Genomic DNA, 15919 nt, shown 5'->3' with positions numbered 1-15919 from the left:
AGTATCCACTGTGAGCCTGAAACAGAAGCTGGCAGACAACTAACTGCTATTCAATCTATTACAGTGAAAACGTTTTTTTGTTTTTAAATGCAAGCTTAAGCTATTGTGACACCAGATATGAGTGGTGGCACTGGGCAAGTGGGCACAGTATACACTGTGAGCCTGACACAGACGCTGGCAGGCAGGCAACTGCAATTACATTACACACACAAAAAAAAAAAAAGCAGACTGATGTTCTAGCCCTAAAAAGGGCTTTTTGGGGTGCTGTCCTTACAGCAGAGATCAGATGAGTCCTTCAGGACTGTAGTGGACACTGAATACCCTAGCCAAGCTATCAATTTCCCTATCAAATGAGCAGCAGCTACACTCTCCCTCCTCTATCTAAGAATGCAGCTTCAGAATGAATCTAAAATGGATGCTGTACAGGAGGTGGGAGGGTCTGGAAGGGAGGGTCTGCTGCTAATTTGCTGGAATGTGTCTGCTGACCGTGAGGCACAGGGTCAAAGTTTACTCAATGATGACGAATAGGGGGTGGATCGAACCGCGCATGTGTTCGCCCGCCGTGGCGAACGCGAACATTCTATGTTCGCCAGGAACTATTCGCCAGCGAACAGTTCGGTACATCACTACTGACCTGCTTCTTACCGCCACATGCCTTGGAGCTCCTGGAGACTGGTTGTTGGGGAAGCAGGGACTCCTTTCTGCTTCCCATGCTGCAGTTAGCCAGGCCCCCGCCGCACAATAAGTTCCGCCCCCGTCGCACACTAGGCTCCGCCCCCGCCGCAAATTATTATTTTTTTTAATGATCCTGGCCGGCCATGCGTGAGCTGTGCCGGCCGCCTGGCTGCCCCTGCTCCCATGGGGCCCTGTGCGGCCACACAGCTCACACATGGCCGGCCGGGATTACAGTGTAACGAGAATATACCCCAACACGCAGAATCAAGCTAAACAGAAGACAAGACAGAGGGGAGATACGTCTACTGGACCTTAGAATGGCCGGACTCGACGTATATAGGAGAAGTACAGAGTCAGGAACGATCCGAGGTCAAGGGCACAAAGAGACAGCGTAAACTAGGACTAGCCGGGGTCTGGTACACAGTAAACAGCAAGCCGGCAAACAGAACATATAAGGATAAAGAGTAAACAAAGTCAGAATACAAAGCCAAGGTAAAATACGAAGGAACACAACTGAACACAACAAGCGCTAAAGGGAACTGTAAAATAAACCACGATAGGGCAAGGAACTAAGGGAAAGAGGTACGTATATATAACTAAACATCTATTTTGATTGGTCCCTGTCATATCCACCACCCCAAAAGGTAATTATATGGGGAGTGTGGCATGACAGGGAGCAATGGGAGGCCTTTTCTAATTTAGGCTCCCACTGTCCCTTTAAGAGCGCGCCCGAGACTCGCGGCGCGCTCTTAAAGTCAGGCGGAACACGTGACCGCTTCTCACGGTCACTGCCCGCCTTCCAGTTCCAGCCGTCGGATGAGCCGCGCGTGGCTTGAACAGGGGACCCTGGCCGGCACCTGGAAAGGGTAAGTACCGCTACAGTACCCCCCCCTGAGGACACGCCCTCCGGGCGGGGAGGGCCAGGCCTGGCAGGAAAATGAGAATGGAAGGAACGCACCAGGCAAGGAGCGTGAACAGCTTCAGCCAACTGTGCTCCTCAGGCCCATAGCCCTTCCAATGCACTAGGTATTGAAGTTGACCCCTAAGGAAACGAGAGTCAAGAATGGCAGAAACTTCAAACTCCTCATGACCCTCCACAGAGACAGGAGGGGGAGGAGGAGTATTCCGTGTATAGCGGTTGCGTACGTAAGGCTTCAATAAAGAAGTATGAAAGACATTAGGAATACGCAGATTCTTAGGAAGACTCAAGGCATACGAGACAGGATTAACCTTATGCAAAATACGATAAGGACCAATAAAACGGGGAGCCAATTTCATTGAAGGCACCCGGAGGCGAATATTTCGCGTGGAAAGCAAAACCCAGTCCCACACGACATAAGAAGGAGCCGCCCTGCGATGCTTGTCAGCCTGCACCTTCTGGCGAGCAGCGGAATCCACCCAAGAACACTGAACCTGCTCCCAAGTATTACGCAAACCAGCTAAATGCTCATCCAGAACTGGCATTCCCTGTGAGGAGAAAGCAGCCGGAAGAACAACGGGATGCTGGCCATAGACAACGTAAAAAGGACTTTTGCCGGAAGAATCATGAGTAGCGTTATTCCGAGCAAACTCAGCCCAAGGAAGAAGGTCAGACCAATTGTTCTGATGGTGGGACACGAAACAACGAAGGTATTGCTCCAGAGATTGATTAGCACGTTCAGCAGCTCCATTAGATTGGGGGTGGTATGCGGAAGAAAATGAGAGAGTAATACCCATTTCCGAACAAAAGGCTTTCCAAAACCTGGAAATAAATTGGCTACCCCTATCAGACACAATAGAAATGGGAATGCCATGCAACCAAAACACCTCTCTAGCGAAGATAAGTGCCAGTTCCCTAGACGTGGGCAGCTTGCGAAGAGACACAAAGTGGGCCATCTTGGAAAACCGATCAACTATCATTATGATAACAGTGTTACCATTCGAAGGGGGTAATTCAACAATGAAATCCATGGACAGGTTAGACCAAGGCCTCTCGAGAACGGGTAACGGAGGCAACAGCCCACAAGGAACCCTACGGGAAGATTTCATACAGGCACAAGTGGTATAGGCACCTATATAGTCGGTGACATCCTTGCGTAAGGAATCCCACCAGAAATACAGAGAAATAGCCGACACCGTTTTTGAAATACCAGGATGTCCAGCAGTCTTAGTGTCATGATATAACGACAGAATATCACGTCTCTCGGGAACATCAACGAATAGTTTATCAGTAGGCCTCTCGCTAGGAGCCATGCTTTGTTTCGCTTGTATGGCCTGCAAGAGGGACGAGGAAATAGACAAAATAGTAGTAGCTATTATCCTGTCTGGGGGAATGACGGGAGTAACATCAATTACCTGTTTGTCAGTAGTTTCGAACTGTCTGGACAGAGCGTCCGCTTTAGTGTTGCGATCACCCGGCCTATAGGTGATAATATAATTGAAATGGGACAAAAACAGTGACCACCTAGCCTGCCTAGAAGGCAATCTTTTAGCCTCACTAAGGTAGGATAGGTTCTTGTGATCCGTAAATATGAGGATAGGATCCTTGGTTCCTTCTGGCAAATGCCTCCATTCTTTAAGTGCTAAAATAATAGCAAGGAGTTCGCGATTACCCACATCATAATTCTTTTCCGCTTTGGACATTTGTTTGGAAAATAAGCCACAAGGATGCAATGGCTTTTCAGGCGACTCTCTTTGGGATAAGACAGCACCGACCCCGATATCGGAAGCATCAACTTCAAGAATATAGGGCAGTGAGTAAGATAGGTGCAGAGGCAAACGTAGTTTTAAGAAATTCAAAAGCCTGAAGTGCCTCGGGAGACCAGACACGAGTATTGCCATCCTTTTTTGTCATACGGGTAATAGGTGCTACAATAGACGAAAAACCTTTAATAAAACGTATATAATAATTAGAGAAACCAAGAAAACGCTGAATGGCTTTCAGACCTTGTGGTAGAGGCCATTCTGTGACAGCAGAAAGCTTCTGGGGATCCATACAAAAACCTTTAGCAGAAATCAAATACCCCAAAAACTTCGGATTGGTCAAATAGACATTTTTCCAGTTTACAATAAAGACCATTAGCAAGAAGAGTCTTCAGAACTGTTGTAACATGTCTGTGATGAGTGTGTAAATCTGTAGAATATATTAATATGTCATCCAAGTACACAATTACAAATGTGTGAATAAAGTCTCTTAAGACGTCATTAATAAATTCTTGAAATACTGCTGGGGCATTACATAGACCAAATGGCATAACGGTATACTCGTAATGGCCTGATCTAGTGTTGAATGCCGTCTTCCATTCGTGGTCTTTCTTAATACGTATTAAATTGTATGCACCTCTAAGATCCAATTTGGTGAATACAGTAGCATGTTTGAGCCTGTCGAACAATTCTGTGATTAACGGTATAGGATATGCATTTTTGATGGTGATTTTATTTAGACCTCTATAATCGATACACGGTCTTAAATCACCTTATTTCTTCGATACAAAGAAGAACCCCGCTCCAGCCGGAGAAGAGGATCTCCTAATAAACCCCTTGTCTAGTGATTCTTTAATATATTCCTCCATGACACGGTTTTCTTGAACCGATAAAGGGTACACCCTGCCCTTTGGAGGTATAGTGCCAGGCAATAAATCGATAGCACAATCGTAGTGTCTGTGAGGCAGTAATTTGTCAGCTTCCCTTTTATCGAAGACAGCCTTGAGAAATAAGTACTGAGGGGGTATAGCTATAGACAAAGGAGGAGTGGTAGGAACATTAATGGAATTCAAAGGTGTGACTTCAATAGTACAAGACTCGTGGCAGGCTTCGCTCCATGATTTTATTTGCCCTGATTCCCAATCGAAAATGGGATTGTGAGCACGTAACCATGGGTACCCTAACACTAAGTGTGAAGAGGGAGAGGTGATGACCTGGAACCGAATGGTTTCAAAGTGTAAAACCCCTGTATACGTGTGTAACGGTACAGTTTCATGAGTAACAACTGGAGAACTTAATGGTCTACCATCTATGGCCTCAACGGCCAAGGGTATCTCCTTCTCTCTGATGGGAATGTTGTTTTTCTTAACAAACCCAGAGTCTATAAAATTTTCAGCTGCCCCGGAGTCAACCAGAGCGTATATGTGCTCAGCTATACAACTCTCTCCCATATGTAAAGAAACAGGGATAAGCAAACGGTTAGGAGACAATTTAGGAGACTTAGATATCACACCCAAGGCCAGTCCCCTATAAGGTCTTAGGTGCGAGAGTTTTCCGGAAGCAAAGAACATTCCTTTACCATATGGTCTCTCCTACCACAGTATAGGCAGAGTCCGGCCCTTCTCCTATGTATTTTTTCAGTATCTGAGAGTTTGCCAACCCCTAATTGCATGGGTTCCTCTTCAGATACTTTAACACTCTCCGGTTTATCAACTCTGGGGTTAATAGGTGTAACAAAACGTCTATTCCTGTTCTTAGTATAGAGCCTGTAACGAATCCTATTATTTATATCAATGAGGTAGTCAATAAGGTCCTCTAATGCAATAGGAAGCTCCTTAGCTGCTACCTCATCCAATATAGTGTCTGATAAACCTTCCATGAAGGCAGTAGTTAACCCATTGTTGGTCCAATCTACCTGTGAAGCAAGGGTACGAAACTGAATAGCATAATCAGCCACAGACCTAGAACCCTGTTTAATTCTCATTAATGCTCTTGCGGCATTTTTTGACCTTTTCGTTGTGTCAAAAGTTCTACGAAAAGCCGTAAGAAAACTATTGAAATCATGCACCATAGGTCCATTAGCTTCCCAAATAGGATTTGCCCACTCAAGTGCTTTATCGGTAAGTTGGTGCATAAGGAACCCAACCTTAGACCTCTCTGTGAAAGGAACGTGAATACATCTCAAAGTGGAATTCTATTTGATTAATGAAACCTCTGCATGTCTTAGAGTCCCCTCCATACCTAGGAGGAGGTGTCAAATGGGCCGAAGTATTAGATAAAGTAGATACTTCAGGAAGAAGGGGTGTAGGAGGGTTAGGTGTGGTTGCTGGAATGGTTCTAGATAAGAGCGTCTGGAGAGCCTAGGCTATCTGATCCATCCGGTGATCCTACTCTACAAATCTAGCCTCATGGGACGCCATCTGCTGAGCTAAATCTGCGGGGTCCATGGCCCTAACGTAATGTAACGAGAATATACCCCAACACGCAGGATCCAGCTAAACAGAAGACAACACAGAGGGGAGATACGTCTACCGGACCTTAGAATGGCCGGACTCGATGTATATAGGAGAAGTACAGAGTCAGGAACGATCCGAGGTCAAGGGCACAAAGAGACAGCGTAAACTAGGACTAGCCGGGGTCTGGTACACAGTAAACAGCAAGCCGGCAAACAGAACATGTAAGGATAAAGAGTAAACGAAGTCAGAATACAAAGCCAAGGTCAAATACGAAGGAACACAACTGAACACAACAAGCGCTAAAGGGAACTGTAACAGAAACCACGATAGGGCAAGGAACTAAGGGAAAGAGGTAAGTATATATAACTAAACATCTATTTTGATTGGTCCCTGTCATATCCAGGGCCGGCCTTAGGGGTGTGCGAGCTGTGCGGCTGCACAGGGCGCCATGGAGCAGGGGGCGCCCTGCGGCCGCATAGCTCACACGGCAGGGGTGTATTAGCCACTAGGCAAACAAGGCATTTGCCTTGGGCGGCATTTTCCAGGGGGCGGCAAAAAAAGCCGCCCCCAAATGCCCAAGGCAAATGTCTTGTTAGCCTTGCGGCTAACAGACATGCTGGGCTGCCGGCGGGCTGCTGGGCGGTCGGGCGGGCGGCTGGCGAGGGAGCACTTCCTCTGAGCTGTCTGCTCAGCTCCCTCGCGCGCCGCAGAGTGAGGCTGGGAGCCGGAATATGACATCATATTCCGACTCCCAGCCTCACTCTGTGGCGCGCGAGGGAGCTGAGCAGACAGCTCAGAGGAAGTGCTCCCTCGCCAGCCGCCCGCCACCCGCCACGCCAGCCCGCCTGCCAGCCAGCCACTGGACCACCAGGGAGGCAGAGACACCCCCCCCCAGCATTCCCTAAGGTAAGAAGGCTGGGGGGGGGGGGTTAAATTAATTTTAAAAAAATGTGTTAATGTGGGTGAGTGTGTGTGTGTGTGTGTGTGTCTGTTAGTGTGTGTGTGTCTGTTAGTGTGTGAGTGTCTGTTAGAGTGTGTCTGTGTCTGTTAGTGTGTGTCTGTTAGTGTGTGTCTGTTATTGTGTTTCTGTTAGTGTGTTTGCCTGTAAGTGTGTGTCTGTTAGTGAGTGTGTGTCTGACTGTGTGTGTGTGACTGTTTGCCTATGTGTGTGTGTGTGTGACTGTCTGCGTGTGTGTGTGTGTGTTTGCCTGTCTGTCTGTGTGTGACTTTCTGTGTGGGGCTGTCTGCCTGTGTGTGTGTGGCTGTCTGCCTGTGTGTGTGTGGCTGTCTGCCAGTGTGTGTGTGGCTGTCTGCCAGTGTGTGTTTGACTGTTTGTCTGTGTGTTTGACTGTTTGTCTGTGTGTGTGACTGTCTGTGTGTGTGTGTGTGTGTGTGTGACTGTGTGTGTGGCTGTTTGCCTCTGTGTGTTTGGCTGTTTGCCTCTGTGTGTTTGGCTGTTTGCCTGTGTGTGACTGCCTGCCTGTGTGTGTGGCTGTATGCCTGTGTGTGTTTGTGTGTGTGTGTGTGGCTGTCTGCCTGTGTGTGTTTGTGTGTGTGTGTGTGGCTGTCTGCCTGTGTGTGTGTGTGTGTGTGTTTGTGTGTGTGTGTGACTGCCTATGTGTGACTGTCTGGGCAGACTAGATGGGCCGAATGGTTCTTATCTGCCGTCAAATTCTAGGTCTGTGTGTGTGTATGTGTGTTTGTGTGTGGCTGTCTGTGTATGACTGCCTGAGTGTGTTTGTGTGTGTGTGTGTATGGCTGTCTGCCTGTGTGTGTGACAGGGTGGGTGGGAAGGGGGAAGGAGTGGGGTAGGGGGAGACAGGAAGGGGGGGCGCTGTGAAGATTTTTCGCACAGGGCGCCCAAATGCCTAAGGCCGGCCCTGGTCATATCCACGCCCCCAAAAGGTAATTGTATGGGGAGTGTGGCATGACAGGAACCAATGGGAGGCCTTTACTAATTTAGGCTCCCACTGTCCCTTTAAGAGCGCGCCCGAGACTCGCGGCGCACTCTTAGAGTCAGGCGGAACACGTGACCGCTTCTCGCGGTCACTGCCCGCCTTCCAGTTACAGCCGTCGGATGAGCCGCACGCGGCTCGTGCAGCAGCAGAGCCGCACGTGGCTTGAACAGAGGACCCCGGCCGGCACCTGGAAAGGGTAAGTACCGCTACATACAGGAGCCTGATCACTGATTAGGGCTTTCAGCCCAGCCCCAGGTGCCGCGGCCCACGGGGAAATTTCCCAGTATCCCGGTGGGCCAGTACGGCCCTGTATATATATATATATATATATATATATATATATATATATATATATATATATATACATATATATATATATATATATACAGGGGCGTATTAGCCGCGAGGCAAACAAGGCATTTGCCTTGGGCGGCATTTTCCAGGGGGCGGCAAAAAAAAGCCGCCCCCAAATGCCCAAGGCAAATGTCTTGTTAGCCTTGCGGCTAACAGACATGCTGGGCTGCCTTTGGGCTGCCTTTGGGCTGCTGGGCGGTCGGGCGGCGCTGGTGGGCGGCCGGCGAGGGAGCACTTCCTCTGAGCTCTCTGCTCAGCTCCCTCGCGCACCGCAGAGTGAGGCTGGGAGCCGGAATATGACGTCATATTCCGGCTCCCAGCCTCACTCTGAGGCGCGCGAGGGAGCTGAGCAGACAGCTCAGAGGAAGTGCTCCCTCGCCTGCCGCCCGCCCGCCCACCAGGCAGTGCCACTCGCCCAGCAGCCACTGGACCACAAGGGAGGAAGAGACCCCCCCCCCCCAGCATTCCCAAAGGTAAGGAGGCTGGGGGGGGTGTTTAAATAAATTTAAAAAAAAATTGTTAATGTGGGTGGGTGAGTGTGTGTGTGTCTGTTAGTGTGTGTGTCTGTTAGTGTGTGTGTCTGTTAGTGTGTGTGCCTGTGTCTGTTTGTGTGTGTGTCTGTTAGTGTGATTCTGTTAGTGTGTTTGCCTGTGAGTGTGTGTGTCTGTGAGTGTGTTTGTGTGTGTCTAGGTGTGTCTGTGTCTGTTAGTGTGTGTCTGTTAGTGTGTGTGTGTCTGTTAGTGTGTTTCTGTTAGTGTGTTTGCCTGTGAGTGTGTGTGTCTGTTAGTGAGTGTGTGTGTCTGTGTGTGTGTGTGTCTGTTAGTGTGTTTGCCTGTGAGTGTGTGTGTATGTTAGTGAGTATGTGTGTCTGCTAGTGAATGTGTGTCTGTTAGTGAGTGTGAGTGTGTCTGTTAGTGTGTGTGTGTGTTTCTGTTAGCGAGTGTGTGTTTCTGTTAGCTAGTGTATGCGTATCTGTCAGTGAATGTGTGTGTGTGTATTTAGAATGCGGGGCGGGGGGAAAGGTTGGGTGGGGGTGGCGCAGGGGCGGGGAGCGCCTGAGCACAAAACCAGGATACACCACTGTATATATATATATATAGTTGCCAGACCAAAATGCACTAACCACATAAAACTTGGTCATGTAACATGGAAGCCCATAGCAAAGCATTGAATACAAGTATTATTATGAGGCAGCTTAGATGCGCATATTGCACTCACCATGCTTTGGGTTCCCAGTAATCCTCTATAAGGAGCATAGGATTATTATTATTATTATTTATATAGCACTAACTTATTCTGCAGCACTTTACAATATGAGAAAATGGGGGAATTTAACATTAGATGAGACAATTATAAAATGTTACATGTTTTTGCAGGGAATGCTGGTTATAAATAAACATGTTTGTAACAGAGCTCCCTGTATCCTGGCTGGGTACCTCCGCCAAGAACCGCTTCCTAGCTGGAACAGGGGACAAACCGCAGCACTTCTGCCCACAGTCGCCGTGGCTTGACTGGGACCCTGGAACCGCTCCTTCCTGGAGCCAAATGGGGAATTAGCGCTAGACACTCCAAGGCACTGGATGACACTCAGTCCTGGGAGCTCTAGCCCTTACAAAGACTTTCCCCGTTGAATCCCCATGCCAGCTGGAACAGCAGACACAGGAGTAAATCTTCTTTCACTCCAATATTGAAATGTAAGCTGGAATAGATTTTAATGATGCCACACTTGGCCTTATATGACAATCCCCATGCAAGGGGTATGCCCACATGGACCTGATGGTGGACTGATTTACAACATCACAGACCAATAATAATAAGGTTACAAGGCACGACACTCCCACAGACAGCACTTAATCCCTCCCCTCTGCCTGGGAGATAATTGGATCAGTAACTGTATTAATTCTAATCCAATTATCTCCAAGCACAGAAAAAAACATACTTTTCTTTAAAGTCCCAAAAGTACCCCAAAACAGCCCCTGATAGCCTTGATCTGGGTGACCAACATATCCAAAAATCACCCAGATCACTTCATGGGTTCGGGAATTTCTTGAACGTCACATTTTGACTGACCGCAGGCATGGTCCCATAGCCGAAAATAGTTCCATAGAATCGCGGCTAAGTGCCTCTGGAGAACCGACTGGGAAACGCGAAGTTTTCATGCCGAAAATAGTTCCAGGGTATTCGCGGATAAGTCCCCATGAAGTCTATTCGCGGTTTTGGCCCATGCGAATAAGATGGCCACCACCTCGTGGTCGTCCAAAGGAATCGTGGCCACCCAGACGAACACTTAGATCACTGTGGTGGAAATTGCAACAATGTATCAATTAAGCTTAACAAGCTCCAGGGTGGTCTCCGGTTCGTGTGGCTGCTCAGTTACCGAACCATATAATTCCAATTGACAAACAGAGACTTTTAGTCAACAGTTTACAGGGTCCATAGTCTGTGGGCAGGAGGCTGGCAAGCAGGCCCCTCCAAGAACTCGTGGCAAACTCACTTGAAAAGGGGAGTTTGTCACAATGTTGTTGCAATGGTATTCTGGGTAATGCTTGAAATGCTGGGTAATAAGCTGTACACAGAGCACACTGTCAGTTCTTACCGTCAGTGCCTAGCATGGTGCAAGTCTGCAACCCCACACACATCTGGCCCTGCCTCTGATGTCATTGTGCTGTAGAACATGCCTCCTCAAGGACTCTGCAGAAGGTAGACATTTGAGCTTTGCAGAGGGAGCCTCAGCTCTAAAAATAAAAAGGTAAAAACATTTTATTTTATGTAAAACAGTGGGGGATGACCTATTGAACTAGGGACAGGGACACTACAGGTTTGTATTCCTAATGCTATAGTGCTCCTTTAATGCTGCTCTATAATAAATGTAAGACATTCAGTGGAATTTTCTTTTATATAGACTACCTCTCATATATTCTTCTCAGAATTCCATTCAATATGCTGTGATCTGGCTTTGCTAATTGGAGAAACAATTATAATTTTATTGATCGCCAAAACCTCTTCTTTTATTACAAAACAGAACAGTTGTAAATTATCAAACAAGGACTATGTGAGATTGAACACAATTTTCTGATTGTGATGTCAACTGATTTTTGGCAGGTCATTTCTATTAGGTTACCCAGAACTATTTTAAGTTCCAGTAGATAACAGCTAATGAATCAAACAGGACATGATCGAAAAATTTTATGGAAACAAACATTGTTTTTTTTAGCAATGCCTTAACAACAGAAGTAGCAAATAAAACATCAGAATTGCTTAAACTTTACAAACATAATCTGTAACTTTCTCTTCATAACCAATTTTATATCCAAGCATCTTTGTTTCTTTAAAATATTCATATTTAGATAAATAAAAAAAAATAAATGAGATACTTTTTGTGGGACTTAACTTGCATGGGTAACTGCATACACAATAGAGATCTACAAAGGGGAAAAATAAAGACAACTCATAGTAATACATTCTAAATAAATGAATATCTCTAATTCAAGGTTGCACTCACACACATCTAAATAAATGAATATCTCTAATTCAAGGTTGCACTCACACACGTGTGTGTGAGTGCAACCTTGAATTAGAGATATTCATTTATTTAGAATGTATTACCCTATGAGTTGTCTTTAATTTCCCCCTTTGTAGATCTCTATTGTGTATGCATTTTTGTGAGGACTGGGAGGAGTCCTTTATTTTCTACTTTGTGGGAATTACATATAGGTAAAACTATCCTATATTTTTTATTCACCAATTGGTGTATAGAGTTTTCCATTATCTAAAGGGTATACTTGTTTTGCTATATTTGCATGGGTAACTGTATTCTCCAGGATTTGTCTGAATCCTCAAGAAATATAACAGGGAACAAGGGGAGATATTGCAAAAGAATCGTGATATTTCTGTCACATATTCATCCGCTTATAAAAATGTGGTTAATGGCATTTACTGTCCACACAGGAAAAGTTGTGCCGAGCAGCAACCAAATCCACAGAAGGGTTAATGCTGAGCAGCAATTATGCAAATGGGAACCTGGTAACTGCCTTTGGGGTCAAAGGCTGGTTACAGCGTATCAGATCTAGAGGAGGGGTATTTAGGCCCATTTCTCATCCTGCTCAGTGCCCTGTTGTGGTTTCCCTTGTGGTTGTCCGAGAGTGCGTTCCTGATTCGTTTCTTCTGGTTTTTGACTTTGGCTTTGATTTTGACTTCCCTGTATTCTGTATCCCTGACTTCTGGCTTTCTCTTATCGGTGTGTCTCTTTCTGTGTCCCCTGACTTTGGCAAGTATCCTGACTATTCTTTGGTCCGGCCATTCTAAGGCCCGGTAATACATTACCTATTAGAGATCTGTGTGACACAATTCTACGTGCTGGATCAACTAGTAATCCTGACATTACGACATGGCCATAGATCCTGTAGAATTGTGTCAGCACATAGCTGCTTGCGAGAGAAAGCTAGTGGAGAATGATCACCGTATGGATCAGTTTGCCCAGGCTTTCAGTACGATCCTTACTCGAACAGCGCATCTGCAACCTGCGGCTTCTCCAACTGTGTCACCTCCGCCTAATGTACCTCCCGTAGTACATAAGGCACCTACTATCTCCCTATCTCCTCCCCTGCATTTTGATGGTAATATTCAAGAATGCCGGGGATTTATTAACCAAATTAAGTATCATTTTGAGGCGTCACCGGGATCTTTTCCCACTGACAGAGCTAAAATTGGTTACCTGATGAACCAACTTAAAGGTAAAGCTTTTGCTTGGGCTAATCCATTATGGGAGAGTAGTAGGAGCATTGCACACAATTACCAGGAATTCCTTGCGGAATTTAAACTTATGTTTGAACCATTAGGCAGGGAGGATGACGCCTCCACTGCCCTAATGCATATTAGACAAGGGAACCGGTCTATCTCGGAGTATGCCATAGAATTTCGCACCTTGGCTTCCGAGGTAGACTGGACTAACAGCGGATTGATCTCAGCATTTAAGAAGGGATTATCTGAGACTATGTTGGATGAGATTGCTGCCAAAGAACTACCCAAAAAACTCAATGAGTTTATTATGTTTATTATGCTAATTGATAATGGACTAAGAACCAGAAATAAAACTAGACGTATGGCTTTGCCATTAGCACCTCATTTCTCCAGACCAGTTGTTCCTGACCTCTCTATAAAGTCCGAACCCAAACCTATGCAGTTGGGGGTCACTAGACTGTCCGAGGCAGAAAGACCACATCGGAGAAGATAGGGTCTATGCATATACTGTGGTGAAAAAGAACATATGAGGAGTACTTGTCCCATAGGTCCGGAAAACTACCGCACCTAAGAACCTCAAGGGAACAGGTCTTAGGTGTAATGGATACGTCCTCTGGGAATAACAATAATAGATTTGATATTATGATCATAGTTGACAAAAATAACTTTTCATGCAAGGCCCTGATGGACTCAGGTGCAGCAGGAAATTTCATTGATGTTCATTTTGTTAAAAAGAATGCTATACCTATCAAGGAGAGAATATCAACTCTGGCCGTTGAGGCTATTGACGGGAGACCACTCTCTCAACCCTTATTTACCCATGAAACCTTGCCCATTAACATGTCTATTGGTGCCTTACATAAGGAAGATATGATATTCCAAGTTATTGCATCTCCTTCTTGCCCTATCATATTAGGCTTTCCTTGGCTTAGTAAGCACAACCCTCATATTGACTGGGCTAATGGGGAAATATTGTAATGGGGCAAGGATTGTAATGGGCAGTGTATGTTACACCTCACCAAGAGAGTGGGTACTATTAAATTACCCACTACTATACCTCAAACCCCCGAAGTTCCCATACAATACCGGGAGGTTAAGGAAGTATTTAGTAATAGTCAGTCCAGTATCTTACCTCTTCACAGGTCATATGACTGCTCCATAAATCTGTTACCCGGCGCTATGCCACCTAAAGGGGCAGTATATGCCTAATCGCCACAGGAGAGTAAAATAATGGAAGAATATATCAAAGACTCACTAAACAAGGGCCATATACGGAAATCATCCTCACCTGCTGGTGCAGGCTTCTTTTTTGTAGAAAATAAAGATGGAGAATTACGTCCATGCATTGACTACAGAGCATTAAATAAGATTACTGTTAAGAATGCCTATCCTATTCCTCTCATTTCCGAATTGTTTGATAGACTCCAGGGTGCTAAGATCTTTACCAAACTGGATCTCAGGAGTGCATACAATTTGGTAAGAATCAAGGAAAATCATGAGTGGAAAACGGCATTTAACACTAGATGCGAGCACTATGAGTACCTTGTTATGCCTTTTGGGCTATGCAATGCACCGGTCATATTCCAGTATTTTATTAACGATGTACTCGGGGATTATATCTATTCTTTTGTCCTGGTTTATTTGGATGATATCCTTATTTATTCCCCTGACCTTCAAACCCACCACAAACAGGTCAAACAAGTATTGCAGACTTTACTGGAAAACAAACTTTATTGTAAATTGGAAAAATGCTTGTTTGATCAGACTGAAGTACAGTTTTTGGGGTATAACATTTCTGCCTCTGGTTTTCAGATGGACCCTAAGAAACTAGAGGATGTTATACAGTGGCCAGTACGTAGCGGATTAAAAGCCATCCAAAGATTTATTGGGTTTGCAAACTATTACAGAAGATTTATCAAGGGGTTTTCTTCTGTAATAGCCCCCATCACCAATTTGACACGTAAGGGGGCTAGTGGTACGTTATGGTCTAAGGAAGCTAGAGAGGCTTTTGAACTTCTTAAACAAAGGTTTGCTTCTGCCGACAAACTGAGACACCCTGACACCAGCAAACCCTTCATATTGGAAGTAGATGCCTCCGAAACTGGGATAGGGGTGGTTCTTTCTCAAAGGGAGAGTCAGGACACACCTTTGCATCCTTGTGGTTACTTTTCCAGAAAGTTGTCTCCCGATGAGCGCAATTCTGATATTGGCAACAGAGAATTGTTGGCCATTGTCCTAGCGCTTAAAGAGTGGCGACATCTTTTAGAAGGTTCCAAGGATCCCCTTTTGATCATTACAGACCATAAGAATTTGGCTTATATAGGGGATGCTAAACATCTATCTTCTAGACAGGCTAGATGGTCTTTGTTTCTGTCTCGCTTTAACTTCCTTATAACTTACAGACCTGGTCCCAAAAATGTGAAGGCTGATGCCTTGTCTAGACAGTTTGATACTGAGTCTTTACAGGAACACGAGACACCCCCTATCGTGCCTCCTGAATGTATCATCGCTTCTACTGTTCTTTCACTGTCTTCTCCCTTGCTTGGTGCTATAATGGAGGCTCAGTCTCAGGCACCATGCAATAAACCACTAGATAAATTGTTTGTTCCATTAGGTGAAAGAAAGAATGCGCTGAGGGTGTTTCACGACAATGTGACTGCTGGACACCCAGGTATCAATAATTCCATATCTGCGATCACAAGATCATTTTGGTGGGATTCCCTTAAAAATGATGTGAAGGACTATGTGCAGGCTTTTTCAGTTTGTGCGGTTTCTAAGGTCCCTCATAAGCTTCCTTGTGGTTTGTTGCAACCACTTCCTGTACCTAGTGTTCCATGGTCCCACTTGTCAATGGACTTCATCGTTGATCTTCCAAGTTCCAATGGCTATACCACCATTCTTATGGTGGTTGACCGTTTCTCCAAGATGGCTCATTTTATTCCACTTAAAAAATTGCCATCCTCTCAAGACCTAGTTCGTGAGATTGTCCGACTGCATGGCATTCATCACAATATTGTGTCTGATAGGGGCTCTCAGTTTGTGTCTCGGTTTTGG

Source organism: Pelobates fuscus, chromosome 2 (genome assembly GCF_036172605.1).
Source record: "Pelobates fuscus isolate aPelFus1 chromosome 2, aPelFus1.pri, whole genome shotgun sequence".
NCBI lineage: Eukaryota > Metazoa > Chordata > Amphibia > Anura > Pelobatidae > Pelobates > Pelobates fuscus.
The sequence above is the reverse complement of the archived record's forward strand: the minus strand, read 5'-3'. Positions refer to the sequence as shown.